An 18,656-nucleotide genomic window follows, 5' to 3' on the forward strand; every position below is an offset into this window, starting at 1 on the left:
TTATTTTTTTTTAATAATTCTGTTTATTTTGATTTATTTTTGTTTATTTTGATGTATTTTTTATTTCATGGTATGACATAATGTAATATTTTTCTTATTTTTCTTTTAGTTTGTTTTTATTGATATTATTATTTAAATCGTTTGCTTACGTTTTATTACACTTTTACTTTATCTTAAAATGTTTATTTTTAATGTTTATATTTATGGTCAAACACACAGAATGGGACATTCATTTGATACCATAAACTACAACATTTACAGCCTGACATCATTCCCGACGCTTGAAGAAAATAAAAAATAAAATTCTGACATCCAATCCATCTCCCAGCGGGGGGAGTTATCTGGCACATCGCTCTCCTCGGTAACACTGGCTAACCTCTGGAGCGAGGTTTCTAAAACACATAAATACATCAACCGCGTTGCACTAAAACATGGATGAGCCCAATCTTTCCTAAGGAGAACTTATAGCAGGGCACTCTATCAGCCTCTTCTCCCATGAGGATGCAGGGATTTATACAGCAGCGAAGGCTCTCAAAAACCCTTACAAGGGGGTGAAAACCCTTGTAAGAGAGCCAGCCAGAGGTAAGGGTATGGATGGGAGGTTGTGCGGGTGGGGGGTGGGGGGTGGGGGGTGGGTAGCCTGGGAAATGAAGGCATGATTGATGTTTCCTGGGCAATTTCACAGCCATCGACTTCCAGCAGAGAAGGAGAGAAACAAGCAGAAAGAAAAAGAACAACTGTCAACTGTTGCCAAATTCACACTAAAAACTCCTACAGGAAGTGGTGTAGAGTCACCTTGAAATGTAAAAGTCAGTTTAATGGATACCGTTTCAAAGTTTTAGCTCCTTAAATACAAATCATGTATATAAATCTATAAATGCCACGTTTATAGATTCATTTACGCGTTTATTTCTACTTATTCTAGTCATCCATTGGTTTCCATTCCTCACTGTGTGGTATGAAAATCAATAAGCAGACTACTAAGTTGTGTACTCATGCATACAAAAGAGAAATATCTGCAAATAATTCATATCTTCTGACGTTCTTAGTACGAGGTCAGCTTACTGGAAGACGCATCTTGTGTCCTTCATCAGCCACCATTGTCTCCAATACAATACAGCACATTTATATAACAAATTTGGTTTCCTAATTATGTTGTGATGGAAAATGGAAATGCTGCCTGGATTCTGTTTCAAAGGCAACATTTTTTTTGTTTTTTGGGTTTGTTTGGGGTTTTTTTGAGCCAAGGAAGTGTTCTCATACTTCAAGTCATTGTGGAGTTTTTCTGTATTAAACCAAGAACACAATCTTTCCCAAACTAATGCTTTAGTTACAATGATATACAGAATATATACCGTATATGTGGGATGTGGATATCATATGTGGCCTCATGATGTTCATAAAAACAGTAATCCTGCCGGCATTATGCATCCTTCAAATGGTTCAGATATTATCATGTGACCTCAATATGGAAATTCAGATCAGTATATCATAAATAAAAAAAAGATATAGACCATTTCCAAGGTCAATGATGAACCTTCAATCTCAATGAATATTTTGAATCATTTATTTTTTATTCCCATTGCAGGATACTTTAAAGGGAACGATGGTGACCTAAAACAGCTTTTAGGTTATATTTAAACTATTTTTTTAACATAAAACTGCATAGATTAATTGTTGAAGACATTTATCAATGAAAAAAGCCAAAAATTTGCCGATTTCAGCTTCTCAAATATGAGGATTTGCTGCTATTCTCTGTTTTGTATCATTGAAAATGAAATATCTTTGATTTTTAGACTGTTGGTTGTCACCTTGGTTGATTTTTTTTGGATAATCTTATGGTTTTTCACTATTTTCTCACTTTTTTATAGTTTAAAAGAATAACTGATTAATCATAAAAACCAACTGACGGATGACTCAATAATAGAAAAATAATCATTGCAATCACTGCAGCCCTAAAAGTTTCCCTGTTATTTTGCAGTTCATACTCATATTGACTCAGCCTGACTCATACGTTGAAGCCAAGCTCTCACCGAACAAAACGCGGGTCAGGAAGATAGATGCTACCACCCTCTTGATGATACATTCACGTGTGAAAACAAGCCAAAAAAAAACCAAACAAACTGTATTTCGACAACGACGATATCGGGCAGCCTCTGGGACATCATGATGGATTGTGGGTACTGATGAGATTGAGTGTCTGTTTTGAGAGTGTGGGAAAAAATCTGCTGCAGTGAAGCCCGAGGATTATCTACTTTGAATGTGTGGAAGCAGGAATGGTGGCGTGCAAGCTGGCTTGTGTAGGTGTACATTAGCATAGGTGAATGAGTTCCTCGGTGAATAAACTTGGCAGCGCAGGATATGCATGAAAACCTATCTGTGCACTTTCTGATGGCTGTGCTCCGAGAGTAAAGCTGTCTGACACATAAATTATCATTTTTTTACCCTTTTTTTTTTTTTTTTGCTGTTACATTAACATGATGATATTATTACTATATGAGACAGCTTTGAGAAAATCTGTAACTAAATCAAACAAAAAATAGACCAGATACTGTAAGTTACACAAGCTTTCTTTGTCAGACAAAGGTGCAGCAACAGGTGAGTGACAATACTGCATTGTTCACCGGCACTTATAACCCGTGTGTGTGTGTGTGTGTGTGTGTGTGTGGTCCATGTATTCCTAGCGTAGTGGGGACGTAAATCTATTTACACAGTCATGTTGTGCCTCCTTTATGGGGACAAAAAGCAAGGCCCCTTAATGTAAAATCATTAATTTTAGGGTGATGACTTGGTTTAAAGTTAAGGTTAGTTTAGGGTTATGTCAAGGTTAGGGTAAGGTTAGGGTTATGGTTATGCATGTGGTGGTTATGGTTAAGGTTAGGATAAGTCTCCAGGAAATGAATGTGACACAATGTGATGTCCTCTGAAGTGATGGAAACACGACTGTGTATATGTATGTGTGTGTGTGTGTGTGTGTGTGTGTGTGTGTGTGTGTGTGTGTGTGTGTGTGTGTGTGCGTGCTCTTGTACTACTGTCTAGACATTGTTGTTCTACTTTCTGTTTCTGTTCTCCTACATTTTTATTGCAAAGTTTCTTTTTCAGGATAATGTCATCTATTTGAAAATGAAGATATATTTGATATATTACAATTTACGGTGGATTATATATATATATATATAAACAGCTTAAAAACTTTATTAAAATTCTGAAGGTGTCCAATATGAGAGCTCATTACAGAACAGTGATCCAACTAATCAGTGAAATCTGTGAGCTTTTTGGTGTAACGTCAGCATCATAATAATACAGCAACTACCACAATGTGGAAGTATCTTAAAGTGCAATGCTACCGACGGCCACTAGATGCCGGCTACAATTGACTCAAATTCAAAAAGTGCCAATTTCTCTCTGGAAATATTGAGTGAGTCATTGTTTTTTTCAACAAGTCATTATCTCTAAATTCAAGTTTCAAGTCAAACCACATCACTAACATCTCTGACTTCATAGCAGCCAGGAGTCATAACTTAGATTGTGAAAAGTTTACAAAAGCATCATAAACGATAAATATAGCCTCATCAAAGAGAATGAGACACAACCGGCTGATTATTTCATTATCGATTAATTTGTTGATTATTTTCCGATTAATTGAAGAGTTGTTTGGTTTAAAGAATGTCAGAAAAATGGTGAAAAATGTCCAACACTGTTTCCCAAAGCCCAAAATGTATCCTGAAATGTCTTTTTTTGTCCCGCCCAACAGCCCACAACCCAAAGATATTCAGTTTACTATCATAGAGGACTAAATAAACCACAAAATATTCACATTTAAGAAGCTGGAACCAGAGAATTTGGGCGTTTTTTCTAAAAAAAAAAAAAAAAGACTTAAAAGGCTTAATCGATCATTGCAGTTCTATGTGTTGCTTCGATACGTGATTTACAACTAAGCATGACAGCTCATTTTTCTTGGAAGGGGCAGAGATCTCTATACTTGTAGTCCTCACAAATATAGAAATAAACATGTCTTATGCTGTCCTGTTGAGATCTAGTGGGAGTTATGATATCTTGCAAAAATGAAGAGATTTTGCTCACCTTCGCTATTTTAAAGGATTAGTTTGGAGCTGAAACTTGAGTTTAGAGTCTGATTAGAATTGATTTAAGGTCCAGGAAAGAGCCCAAATATGCATGCCGAGGTGTGTTTTACGACTGTAATTACTAAACACTCCCACAGGTGCAGTAATAAAAAATATGCAGGAGTGACTGTGTGTGTCCAGACACCTGTTTCAGTGTCGATATGCACGTCCGCATTAAGTCAGTTATTGGCAATGAATCAGAGCGCAGTAAACCGGAGCTGTGATGCAACCTGTCTGCACCACGTTGTGTCTCTACTTGTCTGTCAGCCAAAGAGCCATAGGATGACGCAAAACAGGTTCAACGAGACCGGTGACAGCAGAGAGAAATTAAAATATAAAAGGAACCTCAAGGGGAAATTATAATTTGTTATTATGCAATAATGTGTTAACGTTACAGGTGTACATAACGCATGTATTATGAGGCACTCCACAAACAAAGCAACCAAGCTTGGCTACAGAACAAAACGAGGATGAATGATGCTATCACTGGGAAAATATTTGTTTCACACACACACCCAAATTCCTTTTTTAGTTTTTTAGTTTCAGTTTCAACTCTCCTTAAAAAACAAAGCTCTGTTGGACTTCTTGGAGTTGATTTTTAGGACTCAGTAGGGACAGAGTGGAACTTCTTGTTTGCATTTTGTCCCAGAGACTACTGCTTTGTATTGATTTCATCTTTTTATTTCCCCACATTAGTTCTAATGAACTCCTTTTCTTTATAAATCATCCAATTCCTGAACATAAACACTAAATTTATCCATTTATCCTCTTCACTGAGTGTTGGCAGGCCAGTAACGCTATCCAAACTATTACTGACATAAGTGTTTCTCATGATTAGATTCATGCATTAAAAAAAGTAAAATGTCAAACCCATTTCAGGTGATCATATTCATCAGCAACATGGTGATTTTTAGCCGTACACAACCCCTCTAATCACTTACCAACGCCACTTTGTATGGAAATACGGATCCCTAGTTTAAACCAATCTCCCACTCAAAAATACCAAATTTAGCTGCATATCTTTTACAGTTTGAAATCATTATTTCGCCTTGTGGCTGCTACATGCTCTCATTATTTTTAGCTGCCCTCGTTAAGAAAAAAAAAAAACAGCTTTTAGAGGAGAGGACAAGACATGAGGCATCAAATGTCTAATTAAAGGACCAGTGTGTAAGATTTAGTGGCATCTAGCAGTGAGGTTGCAACCAAATGAATAAACCTTCCCTAAACCTCCCCATCCAAGCATGGAGAACCCTCGGTGGCCACGAAACTCACGAAAGGCCCTCTCTAGAGCAAGTGTTTGGTTTGTCTGTTCTGGGCTACTGTAGAAACATGGCGGTGCAACATGGCGGTCTCTGTGGAAGAGGACCTGCTCCCTATGTAGATATAAAGGGCCCATTTTAAGCTAACGAAAACAAAACAATTCACATTTTCATGGGATTATACACTAATTAAATTATACTTATGAATATAATATTCCATTTCTGCCATTTCCTCTTCCACTAGATGCCACTAAATCTTACACACTGGTCCTTTAAACATCGATAAAGGGTCAAAGGTTCAGGAGAAAAGTCACCAGTGGGGGCTGGTGAGTGCAACAACCATGCACTGATTGCACTGAGCAGAAGTTCGCCTTGTACCTTTCCTTTCAACGTCTCTCTTGTAATCGTTATGAAATACCTCATGTCAGTAGGAGGAACTGTTCCTGCCTACACAATAGCAGTGAACAAAATTGCTACATCTTCATACGAGTTGTAAGAAACTCAGGAATACTGAAGTGGGACTGGTGTTTGTCACTGTCGTTGTTTCTCAATGACTGCTCATTGAGAAGCGGCTTATGTAACAGCTTTAAAAGAAACAAAAAAAAAAAGGTGTTCCTTTTGTTATTGTGGGCTGTGTGAGCCGGCGATTGCACTTGTCAAGACAGGATTAAGTGGTAGAGTCGGCAAACAAAGCAGAGCAGGGGAGGGAGATTGCTTTCCAAGTTTCATACAAGTGTGGGTCTTAATCACCAAGGGTATTTCCCTAGACTCCATTACCCAGAATGCTAGGTATCCCTATCATTGGCCTGTTTCGTGTCACTGTGGCACCAGATGGTTCTCCCTAGAGCAAGGAGCCTAATTTCCCATCACCACCTGGGAACAGCCAGAAACTGATCCCACACTCAGCCCTTGTTAATTAAATGCCGTAATGGCATGCAGTAGCCGCCTGTCCTGTCAGGATACAACACAACACAACACAACACAGTAAAACCCCGTGGCTCAGGGACACGCACCATGTGCAGCAGGCTCTATTTATCTGTGTTCACTTTAATGACCAGTGCAACATTTACTCTCTACTCTCCCTTTCCACTTCCCGATGGCAAGTGGGCGTAACCATGCAATCACAAAACATAACATAACATCTATTCGCTTATAGCTGAGTGTTTGAAATGAATATCATGATATTAATATTTTCATATAGGGCTGCAACAAACAATTATTTATATTATTATTTTATCGTGATTTTAGTTGTTTGGACTATGAAATGTCAGAAAATGGTGAAAAAAGTGTCTATCAATGTTTTGTTTTGTCTCAATCAACAGTCTATAACCCAAAGATATCCAATTTACCATCATTGTGGACTAAAGAAATCACAAAATATTCACTTTTTAAGAAGCTGGAACCAGATCATTTTTGTTTTTGTTTTTTTCTTACAAAATGACTCAAAAGAATCAATCGATTAAAAAAACATCTGCAGATAAATTATCTGGCAATCAGCTATTTGATGAGCTGACTAATCGTTGCAGCTCTGGTCTTATGTGTAAATTACTTTTTATTTACAATTTCCTGTGAAACCACTGAATTAAATAAGATAATTTTGTAAAATGATATAATCATATTGTTACAATATGATTTAACTGTATGTCAATAGATGATAATATTTAGCTCAGGCCTAAAAAAAAATAGTGAAAATGTCCAACACAAGTTCATACAAATAAGTAGACATGTTGAAATTCCTTCTTTAGTCCGACCAAGTCGAATACAAAGATATTTATATGTAACAAAAAATCTAAGCTCAAAGGTACACTTACTGGCATTTCAACTAAGGCTTTCAACAGCCTCTCATTGTCTTAATTCGGCAAATTCCTCATCTGCTGAATGAAAACAGCAGTTGAAAGCTCCAAAATGCTAGGAAGTGGACCTTTGAGCTTAGATTATTTTGTTACATGACACTGTTAGAGAAAAGCATTTGAGATGCAGTAACCAGGAAATGTTTCAAATTAAGCGACTATTGAAATTGTCAGTAATCAAATCAAACTATTAATGCATTGTTTCAGCACAACTGTTGTGATTTCAGCCAGATCAACAAATAAGTTGGTCTGACAGAGATCAGGACGGGAAGATACAGCACTACATACTATAAAAGTTGTTGTAAAATAGTGAAAACCACCGTATTCATTCAAACATCTGGTATCTCTGCTTTCTGTCTGCAATCTTGAAGAGGAGACTTAACTGTACTGTATACTGAGAAGCTTCTCTCGGTACATAATTTTCAGGTATGACACAAGAATTACATAATTCAATGCATGTGGACAAAGTATGTGTTCTTAATAAGCCTATGGATAAAACTGCGTAAAGGAGATCCACCACTGCTGTCCACCAGCTGAGGGAAATCATCTGTGAGGTGTTTTGTATGAAATCATCCAACTAGCAGAAATGCTAACATTCAGCTCTTAATCTGTTTTGATCCCTTAAAACCAACCTACTGCAGCTCCTCCACGCTTGAATTACAGCCAAAAGAAAGTAAACAAAAAAGGTTATTGCCTTCTGGTTGAGGCCACAGTGAAGTTCAAAATGACAATACATGAAAAGGAAAAAGTGCAGTTCTACTCTGAATCGGTTCCTGTCTAAGTGTTGACATGCAAGCAGGAAAAGCACTGTCAAAAAGCCTTTCTTGTTGATTCTCGCAAAGCCTTTAATCACTGCTGCTAGAACACGACGGACAGACGAATGGAAGCCAAGTAATCATGTCAGAGTTTTGAGTAATCTGTGCTTATCAAGGCTGTCGTGAGACATCGGCTAACTATCACATTGAACAAAAATGTGACCAAACCAACAGGAAGGCGCCAACACAAAAGGTACAAACAAACCGAGGGCCACTGAAGACACTGAGCCACCGCAAGGAAACATATAAAAGACTTTGTGCACAGGGTAAAGAAGAGACACATAAAAGACTTCCTGTTTGCGTAGGAAGTTCTCATAAAATTTACAGGAAACCAGTAGAGAAGAAGTGCCAACTTTCAGAATGAAAGGACAGATTTGTACAGCAGGGGGGAAGGTGGGCTAGAAAGGGAGGGTGAGATTTGTTTTTCCTACCGCATGTGTTTTGAAGAAGAATGGATGTCACATCTACAATGTGCATTGGAAAACTACCCAATAAATATTAAATGGATATGGCTGACAACTTTCTATATTTTTCTTATTGTCAACAAATCTCATGTGCGGAGCCAAACCAACAATGAAGTCATCCTACTTAGAAGTATTGTGTGTGTATACGAAGCCTGATCTTATTCCTCTGTGCTGTAGACCTCCGTTGTTGTCCAAAAACTATTAAAAACACATTCCCGCACATGCTCAGTGGCGTCTGCCGTACACAGAACTACTCTCCAGAGACTGAAAACGAGATCTCTGTTATTAGTCTTTGGAGCCGTTTCTAAACAAACTACGGCTGCAAATACTGCAGCCAGAGGCCAGGTAGGAAGTAGGATCAATTCATTGTTGGTTTGGCTCTGCACATGAGATTTGTTGACAACAAGAGAAATATAGAAAATCACCAGCCTCATCCTTTATGTTGCAAAAAAAGAGATTATTGCTAAGAAATCTTTACATGTATCGCTGTTTTTTGTTTTGACTTGTGCAATTATTTAGTCATAATTGACATTTCCTAAAAGAAGGGCTATCATTTATACTTTTTGCAGGGACATTAGTTACATTAGTTTTCTCTTGGGGTTGTGAATTTTTGATTCTGACTGACGATGACAGTTTGCAGTACAGTCGTGACTCAAAGCAGCTAACATAGCCGGTTATCATCTATGTTACTTCTTGACCTTTTTGTGCACTTTTGAATGACTCGACTTTGGAGATGTCAACATTTTGCACTTGAATTTTATGAAAAAAAACAAAAATTGATATTGATGGAATTTATTTAATATATCGTCCAGTTGTACATCCACATATACAGGGCTTTGGCGTTGTTCGATCAGTAGTGCGTGTCTCCTAGCAACTCAGATGTCAGTCAACTGTTGCCATGGGAAACACCCTTCCAGAGGGTTGAAGCTTTAAAACTGCTCCTAAAAAAATATGTCAAAAAATAGTTTTATCCTGTTTTGCAAAATGGAAAAATACGCACAACAACCACATGTGACATTATAGTATATTTTCTTACACAAAAAGTGAAGGGAATTCAAATTTCAGTTCGACTTGAAGTGTAAAAAGGGAGGCGAGAGCAGAAATAGTCTGGAGGAAAGAAGCCAGTGGAGAGATATACATCTGTCACTTTTATTCATTTTGAAGTACAGTCAACAGAGAGGCAGACATCAATAACTGCACACATAGTCTGCACAGAGCACTCAGAACAATACAAATGTGACGCTGCATTTAGAGATCTATTTGATACATTTTGTTTGTGATTTGAATGTATTTCTGCTCACATATAAACAACTTTAACTTCAGGAGTGTGTGTGGTAAATGCATGTAATAATAGCACAGGAGGATAATAAGCATAAGGGGAAGCTGTGATTGATGCCTGCTGCTTTTAAAAAACAACTCACACGGTACTGGAACAATGTAAGTCATCTGCCCGCTTGCATAATTCAGTAGCACAAGGGGTGGGTTGCAATGAGTAACCAAACTAAGCTTGAATACATTGTTGAAGTGATATGATTGCATCCAACTTTACATATATGTTTCCTAACAACTGCTTTGATGAAACATTTAACTCAAGAGGGTGATTTTTTTTCTTTTCTTCTAATCAAATCTTACAATGAGGGCCTGCCTACCTAATGCTTTTTTAATGCTAAATCTGTGAGGTCATGTTGGTTTCACCTTAAGAAATTCCCCTTTTTGATAGCATGAGATAAACACAGTTAAAGTGATACCGCCTATGTACTGAGCACATGTTAAAAAAAGCAATCATGAAAAGTCCCAGAAATACAGACACAACCTCTGACTCAATAAATGAGGATGTGTTTTTTACACCAACATCCTGATTCCCCGTCCATGAATGACATCAGTGTTACAGAACGCCAAATATTTCACAATCAGTCAACTCATGCTCATATAGTAACATCTGACTCTCAGAACTGCTCAATAGCTTCGGTCATGGTAATGTTTTCCTAGTTTTGATGTTAGTGGCTGACTGTTAAGAAATGTCAGGGACAACTCAAACCAGGCTAGGTTTTATTGTTCGAAAAAGAAATTCTCAAGGATTAGCGCTTTCTAAAGCACAAAGAAGAGCTTTGTGAGCTGCAGAACATGAAAAAAATTGTTTGTTCTTAAGGTGTGATCAAAAGAATCATCAGTGAAAACAGAAAAACAGGCTCAGTGCAACAAGAGTGTATGGGGTGATAACAGAAATGTACAGCCACCTCACAGGAAGGAAAACATACAGTATAGCTGACAGGATAGAAAGTGGTTTTCCCCGCAGATGCAATCTGACAGATTTTACCTCACAGCATCACCAACTACATAATTCAGCGTCACAGCAGCTCAACAAAGTCACACATTTGATTGTAAATCACTTTCTTTTCACTTCTGCTGTATTTCAGATATGTTTGAGCTGTGTGATTTAGGGCCTTGCCTGTAATTTATTTTAGCTTAGACATTTTTTTTTACATAGTTTTCAATTCTCCCAAAATACAAAAAGTTATTTTTCTACTTATCCGTAGTCATGCAGATAGTTTTTTGTTGGATACCAAGGTTTTGAAATATCAGTTTCTGAGATTTCTGATGCCACCTTGGTGCGGGTTCAGTTGTGATGTTCAAAAAAGCTTTTGAAAAACTTAACAGCAACTTCTATTTCTCTATGTGGAAATATGTACGCTGAAATTGCACCCATATTTTATGGTATTGCATTTTGTGACACACCGTGTAACTGGTTTTGAAAGGCGCAACAGAAATAAAGTTTACTTACTTACAATCTTCAGCCACCTTGGTTTAGTGTGTTAGCATGGTAACATTTGCTAATTTGCACTGAAAAGGAACTACAACTGAGACTGATGGGAGTGACATTAGTTTTTCAGGTATTTCATCACCAAAATATTGGAGAAATTCCAATTTTGACTTGGCGCTGGATGAAAAGTAACAAGATCACCACAGTCACTTAACATTATCATAAGAACACTTATGTCTGTACCAAATCTAATGGCAATCCATTCAATATATGTTGAGGCATTTCACTAAAAACCATCATGGTGGCTTCAGAGGAAAAGTAAGGGGATCACCAAAGTCTGTATGATTCATCGTCTGGGAACCTTGACTGTCAGCACAAAATTTTATGACAATCCTTCCAGTAGTTGCTGAGATATTTCAGTCTTGACCAAAGTATCGGACTGACCAACAAGTTTCATATACTACTAAAATACTGAAGTGCATAAGAAGGGGAAGACAAAAATTCCGTTTGATCTGCAATTAAAAGTGAAACCAAACCTTTGAAAATCTGTTTTAATCATTTGAGTGAACTGACTCTTCAGTGCACGTGGTGGTTGACATTATCCTTTAACACTATGACTCTCCTCACATATAAAAAATAAAGGTGCAAACATGTATTTGAAAACTACAGAGTAAAAAACAGGAAATTATTACTTTAGTTAAAACTATATGTTGCATCACAACCCTATCAGTAGAGAATTCTTTTTTTTTTTGTAGTCCTGACAGATGACATCAAATAACACAGTATGTTCTGACAGCTGCTGTCACAAGTTGTGTCGACATCAAAAGAGCCCCAGTGAGTCTCAGACTTTCAGGATGTGTCTCATCTCACCGCGCTGGCGTCTTCGTGCTGTGTATTTGCTAAACTTTGTATGTACAATTAGGTCAATTTGACACCGCAGTATTGTTTCCATTGAATTCTTCCCTACCCGCTGAGGCGTGAGTTCACAAAGAACTCATCAAACACGGCTAACTCCAGTAACAATCAGACACCTGTTGTACCGACATCACTCCTGTAGCACAGGTCAAAGGTCAACAGATGGAGATGATTATACACAACAGTGACTGCACGTCTTTCAACATGGTCTTGAGTAGAGTGTGAAAAATACAGAGAAAGAGAAAACTACTACACACATGGGACGTCCTTTCTTTTACTTCCTTACAATGTTATCTGAGAACCAACACAGAAAGTCAAAGAAACGTCCCCTTCTGCGCACTGCTGTCTTATCACAGCTGTTATTGAGCAACTATTCGACGCGACGGCCACAATATTGATAACACACACGCCTACAATTACAGGAAAACCCAGATGTGTGAGAAACAAATGTGAATTACCCACTCATTTGATTTTTACCACACAGAACCACAATTAAAGTGTTTTATTATCAGGTATAGTATCTATATTAATGCTTTCCATTGGAGGGAAAATACAAAAAGACCAAAGTGATATGTCAGTTACGCCCAACATCTTTTTTTGGGTGAGGAAATAGTTTCAAAACTGGGGAAAGAGGTTAAAATGTCTCATTAGTGTGCTGCAGAGAGGGTATGTTTTTTAATCCAAATGGTCAGAGGTGTCTTCTGGAAATACTTTAAACCTACTGTAGGTGTTTTTAAATACCTCTCTGGGTTTTAAAAGATCACCAGGGATTTATCTTTCAGAAGCAGATAAGCATTGCTCTGTGTCTTGAATGTAATATAAATACATCAAACGTACAAACCAAGGTTATGTATGCCAGTGAACTAATACAGCACATGCCAGTAGATGTTTAAAAAAGATTTAGCTTATTTGACTGTATTGGACTGTGAATGCTAACATTAGCCACTGAGCTGTTAGCTTGACTACTAGCTGATGTCTACCTCTGAACTGGGCTAATTTTACTTTTTGATGAACTTCTACACCAACTATTTCCTCACTTTCCTCAAAATCTGGTCTGCAAGAGTAGACTTAGGGTCACAAGAAAGCCCCTTTTGAATGTCAATTTTTAATCTTAGCTAGCTAGTGTTAGCTAGCTGGCTGAATTTAGGGTGTAGTGTCATTGTATCCACAATCTTTCACTCTGCTCTGCCTTTTACACCCTATTTCTACTGTACGCACATTATATTTTATGATTTTGATATTTAATGAATATTACTATACCTGAAATATACATTATTTCTACTTTTAAAATTATGTGCACAATGCTATGTTCCCATTTTTGATTTTACATTTTCATTATTGTTGGTAGACATTGATTTGGATGTTTTTCAGGCAGTTGGTCAGAGAAAGACAAATAGCACATCTGCAATTATACTAAAAAAAATCTGCATTTATATTAGTGTCTGACCAATAAATCTGCCAGGCTGTGAGATCTATATCAGCCAACATTGTTTCCATATTGGTAGCAATCTATCAACTGATAAATATCAATATATTGCATTACAGAAACTATAAATATGGTACATTGAGTTAGCACTACCAAGCTTGTTTAAAAAAAATGTTTAAAAAATAAATATCGGCCAATATGTTGTTATCAGATTATTGAAATTCTCAAATATTGATATTGTTATCAGCCTCAAAAATCAATTATCAGTTGGGATATAAATCATAGTGACATCCAAGGTCTAACCATTGTCCTTTTTTGATGACATAAACACTCAAATGTACTCACATCCAACATCATTAACATCCTGACATTCCTTCAAAACTATGTAATCCTGCAGGAATCTCTGAGAAGTTGTTTGATGTAGTTTTTCTGATCAGCCATGTAGACTTCTGTGCTGAGACTGTAGAAACATGTCGCCATCAAGGACGAGTGACGCAACAACTTACTTTGTCCAACTGTTCAATAAGGAGCCATGGCTGTGACAGTCCACAGGTCTGAATGTCTAGAAGACATTTTATCTGCAACCACGCAGACCAATCAGATGAATCATGCTGACGTGAACCTGCACAACGGGTATTAAAGATGAATGAGAAGAATTATAATCTTTGTTCTCTCCATTTCCCTGGTGTTTCCCGTCGCTAATTCCTAATCTTAATGACTACCAGATAAGCACAAGTGTTAATTAAAGAGAGCTGCATGGTAATTATATCTCTGAGGGACCTGCGCCAATGCCCCCTCACCACCACCTCATTCCAGCTGACACTCCAGTCTGGTTTCTCCTCCCGCTCTTTTCCTCCCTCACAACATTAAGCATTCACTGCTCTCACACTTCTCTCATTATCTCATCCTGACCCAGTGCTTTCACCTACTTTCTCAAAATGGAAAGGGGATCCACGCTCCAATGACATGGAAGTAATAAAACCACAAAATTTTGGGCTCATCCCTGTTGCCCAGGGCAGAGTTATAGGTGTTATTGGAATTCCTACTAGCGAAGCATATGAAATGAAAGTCAATATTTTTACAAGCCGGTAACATGAAGAGAAAACTAGAAACGGATGCAGCTCATAAAATACATCTCAGCCCCTGAAAACAACCTGAAATAACTTCACAATTACTGATGTCTTTCCCCGAAAATGAGCCGGTGTGGTGTGTGGAGGGGTGTGGGTGCAGCCTTTGGTCTTATGAAATTACTATGACATAAAAATCCATCACAACCTTGCCTGCTCGGGTGTTTGCATCCCCACCAGAATGACAGCAATCTGTCAGCTCCTCTGCAAGTCCACCCCAAGGATGAGAAGGACAGGCGGAAAAATAATAACAGAATGGACAACAAAGGCTTTGCCAGAATCATGTGGTTATGAGTTGAGCTTATTAAAAACCACAGTGGAAAATAAATATGCAAGCACCGAGCCCGCCTCCTAGCAGAAAACACAATAAAATATGGTGTGAAAGACAGAGAGAGAAGAGGGAGGGAGAACAGACGCCCCGCTGCTAATTTAATAGACCGACTATAGCGAGCTATGCAATTCCATTATGTTGTGTCATCTGTCCCGCGGAGGTTGGATCAGTTCCTTGGGGAAGGTCACGGCAAATGACAGACATCATCAGATACGATCAAGTCATTCGGGATTCCAAATTTAACAGCCACCCCGGCAGGTTTGGAAGCTGATGACCATGCTGTTTGTTTCTGACGTCACTTGTCATTTGATGGTTTAACGTGACTGAGAAGAGAGAGTCCAACATGGGGAATCCTTGTTGAAAGCTATACATACAGATTCAGATATTCACCTGTAGCATCTCTGCATACAATATTTGTACGATATCGCATGAAAGGTTAGACCACCTGATTTGCACCATGTATGTACGACTGGCGTAATATGATAAAATTACAGCTTAGGATAGAGTTAAAGTTTGGGTTAAAGCAGCTATAATCAATACTTTTATACTGACTGCTTGTATGTGAAAGTACTGACTATGCAGTTCCCATCAGCTCTATGAAGCTTTATAGCATGTTTCAACTCACTGTTTTGGTTTTACGGCACCCACAACTTCTCTCTAAAAACTCCCTGAGAGACGTGAAATAAACAACTGCTTACTAAGACGTTTGCATATCAACATAAAAGGTGATAATGTGTCAATGTTGGGTTTACAGCTTGTTTTTTCTGCCCCCAAGTGGCCAAAAGATAACACTATTGCAGGTTTAAGGTTGGATAACTACAAGAACTTGGTTTGCTTTAGCTTTAGCAGTTACATAAAAAAATAACTCCAGAAAACTTTAGTGTAAGTTTGGAACATTAACCCCTGGATGTAAGAGCTGTGTGAAAATTCCTCACCAGAGAAAAAGCCAAGACCAATTTTTACATTTTCCTATGAGCGGCATCTTGTGATCATGCAAAAATGACCGTTCTCTCTCAGAATCAAAGGCAAGGGTAGCATAACTCATAGCACCACAAAAACAAAGTTGGATAAACAAAGCATGTGACTCTGACAGAGAAGACTGTGATTTGAATCTTTTCTCCTCTTAGTTATTTGACCACATGACTACAATATTTCCCTAATCCCTTACTTTGAACAAGTTGATTTAATTACCTACATTAAGAGGTGGCAGATCAGAAAACACTTATATGAATTGTTTCTGTATTGGTCATATAGGTTGCTTTGCTGCCAATTAAATCAACCTACTGTATTTTGTCAATTTGGTAGGTGGACTTGTTGATGAAAACATCACAGCAAGCTATTTCCTCTTTCAGTCATGAGGCCTGCCTCCTGCTTTACGTGACGTGAGGGACATAATAAGAAATTACAGTTAGTTGTTTTCTTTCATAACTCGAGTTTTGTTGAGAGCTTCCTATTCTCACATCGTTTTGTTTTTATTTTTACTTTCTGCAGCAGTCTTTTCACATCTCCACCTAACCCTACACCTGTAGACAGTTAAGCATGTTATAGGTGTTACTACTTTCAGAATTAGTGTTTGTAAGCACATCAAAAACCCCATGAGAGATACATAAGATACCTACATGAAAAGCTTGAATCTGTGCACTTTGAATTCATATACACAAAGTGTCCTTTTTCCTATAATGGTAAATGTTAGAAATCCTATATATATATATATATATATATATATATATATATATATATATATATAAAATCAGAATGTACCAGCGTATATTACTGAAAAAAAGGGATGTAAAGAAAAGCTTCCACTTACTCCAGCTCATTAGTCAGAGCAAAGAGGCTGTCGTGTATGGTAAGTGGGAGTGCAGAGCAACATGGATTTAGTCATTATGTGCTGCACCGCTTTTGTTCCCAGGTAAAAATTTTAGACAGGAGACCGTGCCTCTCACAAGAGGGGTTACCCTGCTTGCTCCCACCTCTCACTCGCATCAGCTTTGTTTGCAGAGGCTCAACACAACACAGTGAAAAGGAGAAATTACACACAAACGAGCGAATGATGTTTAAAGGTCTGACATTTACAGTATGAAAGATATTTTTCATATTTTTCAGTTCATGGTCGAGGCTGTCAACTACAGCATCTTGAAATGTTTGATAAGAAACAGTAGGTCACATTTTTCGCCTTCATAACTGTCACAGAGTGACATCATGCTGTTGCGCCTGAGTGCAAATTGTAGCCTCCTCTGCACCAGCAGGAAATGATGCGTTCGGCGGGTAGGAGTGGAGGGGGATGCATGCTTGGCACTGCATCTTGTCTACAGAGTGGTACCTGTTTCTCTGCTACATTTTCAAGACAAAGCAGTTGTGTGCAGCATTGTCGAATGAAGACGTATAAGAGGGTTTATGAGGGGATTAAATGGTGAGACGGAGAGTCCCTCGACCAGTTTGTTATTCATATCAGAGCTGCAACGATTACAAAATTAACTAATTAGTCAATCGGCAGCAAATTAAACTGCCACTATTTTAATAACCGATCAATCGTTTAAGGTATTTTTCAAGCACAAATACCAAACATTCCCTGATTCCAGCTTCTCAAATGTGATGATTTTCTGCTTTTCAGCGTTTTAAATTAATGTAGAAAATAATCTGCAGATAAATCAATAAAGAAAATAATGATAGTTGCACCTCTGATTCAGTTTTATGTTCTTATTCTTTTGTGTGTTTGTGTTGTTGTTGTGTGGGTTGTACATGACAAAGACTAAAAGGTTTGGATTATAGAGAAGAACCTGTTACATTAGAAAAATAACCTGCATCCATGAAATTGAATTTGATATGACTCAGGAACCTATGAGAGACATTTCAGATCAATTTTTCTTCATACAGCTTCTGGAACAATCCTTCTCTGATGGGCTATTATGGAGGCACGGCTCATCCACAAGACAGGTTGCACACGTGAAAAATTCCTCTCACTGCCGACATCTTTGTCTCTCCACCTCCATCAAGTTCACTTATAAGTGCTGACAGAAAACAATCACGCTACAACAATTAGCAAAAGAGCTGCAATACCCAAGGATTTTTTTTTTTTTTTTGGTCAATATTGCACAGACCAGTTTGGCACTCAGTTAAAGAATAGCATTTCAAGTCCCTTCTGCTTTATAGTTTCAGCCAGCTCATTCAGGGCTTTGGATAAGAGGGCCAACCCACACTGACAGCTTACACCTTCTGCAGTGAGACAGTAATAGCATTACCAACAAGGCCAGCACACAATATAAACACAAATCCTGTTTCTGCAACATCACGACACACATAACATCTCTGCACACCACGCACCTCTGAGAGTCTCTGATTGGATGAACTACTGAATCAAAAACAATCATTAACATTAACATTATTGTCTCTAATTAAAGTCTGAGAACACAACAGCTTCAAAGAATTAGAAGTTTGAGCTTGTTTGATCTTTTTAGACCATAAATACCTATTCTGACTGTTGCTGCTGCTGCTGGTGGGGGGTGGGAGGGGGGGCTGTCATAACCAAGATAGGAAGCTCCTGTTTCAGAGGTGGGCCTTGAGGTCTAAACTGAGAGTAATAA

General features: G+C 38.0%; 1 protein-coding gene across 1 annotated transcript in view; it reads right to left on the reverse strand.

Moving 5' to 3' along the window:
* Positions 1-18,656, reverse strand: part of LOC122975162 (ankyrin repeat and BTB/POZ domain-containing protein BTBD11-A) — a 199,266-nt gene that overhangs the window by 178,775 nt on the left and 1,835 nt on the right. The window lies entirely within an intron of this gene.

Source organism: Thunnus albacares, chromosome 23 (genome assembly GCF_914725855.1).
Source record: "Thunnus albacares chromosome 23, fThuAlb1.1, whole genome shotgun sequence".
NCBI classification, from domain to species: domain Eukaryota; kingdom Metazoa; phylum Chordata; class Actinopteri; order Scombriformes; family Scombridae; genus Thunnus; species Thunnus albacares.